The sequence below is a fragment of the Salvelinus fontinalis genome, chromosome 39, assembly GCF_029448725.1.
Source record: "Salvelinus fontinalis isolate EN_2023a chromosome 39, ASM2944872v1, whole genome shotgun sequence".
NCBI classification, from domain to species: domain Eukaryota; kingdom Metazoa; phylum Chordata; class Actinopteri; order Salmoniformes; family Salmonidae; genus Salvelinus; species Salvelinus fontinalis.
The window spans coordinates 16,886,364-16,892,578 of record NC_074703.1 but is presented as its reverse complement, the minus strand read 5'-3'; positions in this window follow the sequence as shown (position 1 = coordinate 16,892,578).

The following is a 6,215-nucleotide window of genomic DNA, read 5'->3' as shown; positions in this document are numbered from 1 at the left end:
GAAGTGGTCTTTTTGAGAGAGGCAAATCACTTTTTCCCAGCAAGGTACTGAAACATTCCAAACCATCAACCACCTGATAACCCTATCAGTAAACAGTGTGTTTGTTCCCTCCCTAACATTCACCATACAGGAAACTTTACATTTGTATTCGATCAATAGTCAATGTGAAAGTGCATAGCATCTTTAAGAACGCCAGTCCCCAGTTCTGATTCCGCATTTGCCTATAAATATGAGAGATCATTTCTATTGTCACATTTTAGGATGCAAGCCGCAGTCTCGTTCAACTCTGTGCATGCCCTCTCGTTAGTATGCAACGCTGTTTTGCAAGGCATGCGTGCCGATGATGGCTGAAGACCCCCAGGCTGGGTTTCAGGCTAGATTTTAATGGGGCGGTAAGGGTCAACAAGAGAGGGGAGAACAATGAGCCTCTCTAGTTTCCTGTGATAGGCATTTTAACAGGGCAGCGGACCCCAAGGGAATGGTATGGGGTTTGAATGCAGGAGGAATTGACCTTCAAAACAGTGTCAAACTGCAGAGCCTCAGTTCAACAACATTCCCCCACGGCTTAATTTAGTCCTCATAGTTTGCAATTAATTGTCCCCATTGTGTTTCGACGTAGACACAGAACCTATTTTCTTGACATTGTTGTGATAAGTTGATGTAGTTAAGGGGGACCCCTGACACTAAAGGGGCAAGATACACATTTCTTTCATGTAGAATTTACTTGGTAATAATAACATTAGGCTAGTTGTATCAGCACAGAAACAATGACATGTGAGCATATGTATGACAGACAGGACAGGCTTTTTACAATGACTCGGCTCCACGTATGTCATGTAGCTATTGTGTAGCAGTCAATTGTGCCACATTCCCAAGCAAAACAATTAATTTCATTCTGTGTGTGCCTAATATATAGCAAGAGCATGAAATGGACCCATCTGTCCATGTCTTAATTATCAATAAGAAATACACACATCATTGAAGTACATCCACCTAATAGTCTACACCACTACATCTACCTAATACCCATACATCTACCTAATACCCCTATTTCTACCTAATACCCCTACACCACTACATCTACCTAATACCCATTCACCAGTGCATCTACCTAATACCCCTACACCACTACATCTACCTAATACCCCTACACCCCTACACCACTACATCTACCTAATACCCCTACACCCCTACACCACTACATCTACCTAAAACACCTACATCTACCTAATACCCCTACATCTACCTAATACCCCTACACCACTACATCTACCTAAAACACCTACATCTACCTAATACCACCACACCACTACATCTACCTAATACCCCTACACCCCTACACCACTACATCTACCTAAAACACCTACATCTACCTAATACCCCTACACCACTACATCTACCTAAAACACCTACATCTACCTAATACCACCACGCCCCTACATCTACCTAATACCCCTACACCACTACATCTACCTAATACACCTACACCACTACATCTACCTAATACCCCTACACCAGTACATATACCTAATACCCCTACATCTACCTAATACCCCTACATCCCAACATCTACCTAATACCCCCACACCCATACATCTACCTAATACCCCTACACAACTACATCTACCCAATACCCCTATTCCCCTACATCTACCTAATACCCCTACACCCCTACATCTACCTAATACCCCTACACCCCTACATCTACCTAATACCCCTACACCCCTACATCTACCTAATACCCCTACACCAGTACATATACCTAATACCCCTACTCCCCTACATCTACCTAATACACCTACACAACTACATCTACCCAATACCCTTACTCCCCTACGTCTACCTAATACACCTACACCACTACATCTACCTAATACCCATACACCAGTACATCTACCTAATACACCTACACCACTACATCTACCTAATACCCATACACCAGTACATCTACCTAATACCCCTACACCCCTACATCTACCTAATACCCTTATTCCCCTACATCTACCTAATACCCCTACATCCCAACATCTGCCTAATACCCCTACACCAGTACATATACCTAATACCCCTACCTCTACCTAATACCCCTACACCACTACATCTACCCAATACCCCTACACCACTACATCAACCTAATACCCCTACACCACTACATTTACCTAATACCCCTACATCTACCTAATACCCCCACACTCATACATCTACCTAATACACCTACACCACTACATCTACCTAATACCCCTACACCCCTACATCTACCTAATACCCCCACACCAGTACATCCACCTAATACACCTACACCACTACATCTACCTAATACCCCTACATCTACCTAAAACCCCTACACCACTACATCTACCTAAAACCCCTACACCACTACATCTACCTTATACCCCTATACCACCACATCTACCTAATACACCTACACCACTACATCTACCTAATACCACTAAATCAACCTAATACCCCTAATAACACTACATCTACCTATTCCCCCTATACCCCTACATCTACCTAATACCCCTACACCAGTACATCTACCTAATACCCCCTACACCAGTACAGCTACCCAATACCCCTACACCACTACATCTACCTAATACCCCTACACCACTACATCTACCTAATACCCCTACATCTACCTAATACCCCTACATCTACCTAATACCCCTACACCACTACATCTACCCAATACCCCTACACCACTACATCTACCCAATACCCCTACACCACTACATCTACCTAATACCCCTACATCTACCTAATAGACCTACACTTCTACATCTACCTAATACCCCTACACTTCTACATCTACCTAATACCCCTACACCACTACATCTACCTTAAACCCCTACACCCCTACCTAATACCCCTACACCAGTGCATATACAGAATACCTCTACTCCCCTACATCTACCTAACACCACTACATCTACCTAATACCCCTACACTTCTACATCTACCTAATACCCCTACACCACTACATCTACCTAATACCCCTACATCTACCTAATACCCCTACACCAGTACATCTACCTAATACCCCTACACTTCTACATCTACCTAATACCCCTACATCTACCTAATAACACTACACCCCTACATCTACCTAATACCCCTACCTCTACCTACTACCCCTACATCTACCTAATACCCCTACCTCTACCTAATACCCCTACACCACTACATCTACCTAATACCACTACATCTACCTAATACCCCTACCTCTACCTAATACCCCTACATCTACCTAATACCCCTACATCTACCTAATACCCTTACATCTACCTAATACCCATACCCCTACCTCTACCTAATACCCCTACACCACTACATCTACCTAATACCCATACCCCTACCTCTACCTAATACCCCTACATCTACCTAATACCCCTACACCACTACATCTACCTAATACCACTACATCTACCTAATACCCCATACACCCCTACATCTACCTAATACCCCATACACCCCTACATCTACCTAATATGCATACACCACTACATTTACCTAATTCCTCTATACCCCTTCGTCTACCTAATACCTTTACACCAGTACATCTACCTAATACCACTACACCACTACATCTACCCTACACCACTCCATCTACCTAATACCTTTACACCCCTACTTCTACCTAATACCCCTACACCACTACATCTACCTAATACCCCTACACCCATACATCTACATAATACCCCTACACCCCTACATATACCTAATACCCCTACACCCCTACATCTACCTAATAACCCTACACCCATACATCTACCTAATACCCCTACACCAGTACATATACCTAATACCCGTACACCAATATCATCCTCTCCTCTTTCCCCACCTGATAGTGACCTGATAGTGACACTTCGTTGTTGGATGTTGGATGCGTAAGGTAGAGCAGGTTGTGTGACCATCCTGCCATGCTGCTGAGTTTTCATCCCAGGTGTTGAGGCATTGAAGTAGTTGCGGCATCAATCAAGAGGGGATTGGGTGAAAACTGCCGTTTCAAGTCATTTTAGGAAAACCCTATTTGTGTGCTAGTCCTCGTTGTTACTGGGTAAATGAAACCTGTACTGCCAGGCCCTGAGGCAGTCGGCTCAAACTGGACCTCAGACTTGCCATACCCAAAAGCTACAAGCTGCTGGGCTGTCTCAACAAAACACACATTAACCTTTTTTGTTATTTTTCTGTGGAGGATCTCCCACTTTGAAGTGCTTCCATTTAACCTTCATTTAACTTTTGTGTTGTGCGCTCCCCGGTGCTTCGTTTCTGACAGTGGAAGCCTTTAGAACTGTTGAAAATGCCTGGGGGCAATCGATGGCATATTCCGCTGCACATCTGTCTCCTCTGCGGCGCCAGGTTCCAACTTGGAACTGGAAGCACCACATTATTCTGCTATTGGTCGACCCTCCTGATCCTTTTATTAATCTCAATCCTGTTCTCGAGTCAAAATGTTGAAGTCTTTTCTCTTTCCGTAGGATGTTTACTGCATGCCTGGGGTTCACCTACATTTGAACAGATGCTAATTCCTCAGCTTTAAATGCAAATGCTTACAGTGTTCTTTGTTTGCTTGATCAGGTTTTGTGCATCATGTGCTCCCTACTAGTATCAACTACACAATGTGCATTTTAATTTGTCTCATTCTCTTCTTGTGCAAAAGGGAATGTTTAAAGGTGATACGTGTATTTGGAGCCGTTTGATAGCCCTCTAGAGAGCACATGACAAAAGCTGTGTATAACACAGCACAGACCATATGTTCTAAGCAAACCATTATTCCCTTATCATGATGATTATGCTTTTCAAGAAGATCCCTGGTATTACTATATAACCCAAGAAGATCCCTGGTATTACTATATAACCCAAGAAGATCCCTGGTATTACTATATAACCCAAGAAGATCCCTGGTTATACTGTATGTCTAATGATGTTCTGTATTATGTCATTCTGTATTATGTTTCATGTTTTGTGTCGACCACAGGAAGAGTAGCTGCTGCTTTTGCAACAGCTAATGGGGATCCTAATAAAATACCAAAATAACAAATAACAAATAACCCAAGAAGATCCCTGGTAATACTGCATAACCCGGTTTGGGAATCCACTTATGTGCCTCATTGGATACACCTGACTGGTTTCTTTGATATGTTTTTGTCAGCCATTTGTTGAATTATTGTTCATTCTACTGTATTATATAAACATATATAAAATAGTCTGCATGCGATGGGACTATGTATATTTGGGTTACTCAGGCACGATATAAAATGCAATAATATTAATTAAGCATTTCTTACACAGATAATAAGGGCACCTATTGTGGACTATCTGAATGGTTGACGAGTTCATTTCTAATCTATGTTAGGAATATGTGATTTATCTACGCAGGCAGGTCGTCGGATGAGGTCTTGACAGGGTCTCTCTTGGTTTAGTGGATAAGACAGTGAAGATCTGCTGGCGGAGCTCTCTGATCTGACCTGTCTCTTCATTTACCTCCATTTGACACTGCACATAGAAAGGGCATTTTGAATGGGAACGTTTCTGATGTGTCTTTCACCTTAGATACACCCTTATCTCTGAGGGAAGACAAAAATATGTTTAATTTCAAACGGAGTGTCTGGGCTATTGGTTATTGGCTGTTGGTTTAAGCAAGAAATGTCTGAAAATGTATCAAATGAAAAGCCTTGTCTGAATAAAAGTGATTGTGTTGTTATTTGATCATCTAGAATAAATTGTAATAGGATGTATGAAACCAGTTTGATTATTGGAGAACTAAATACCAATCAGAAATAAAACCGAGGAGGAAAACATAGCCTGCATACAGGGGGCACTCTTCTCTTGTTTATACAGTCTGTCTGTAAGCTCAGCCTGCAGATGCTCAGGATGTCATCCAGAGAGTCCACGTTTAGCTTTGAAAGGATAAAAAGTAAAAATATATATATATTTAGGGAGGTGAGTTTTCTTCATGTCAGCAGAGCTACAAAGCATTTCTTATAGTTCCCCTGAGTACAGTCTTACATTATAAACTTCATCAGCACAGATTACTATAAATAGCCCCTGTGATGAGAAACTAATGGTGTTCATACTGATCAGTGGCAAGACAGAGTGTTTAAAGTGTTTGAAGTTCTGTAAAAGGATTTCAAGGCTGTCTTTGGGAGAGATGTTCTGAAAGTGCAAACACCTTTTCTCTTGTTAAACTGTTGCATGGGGATCATTTAAAT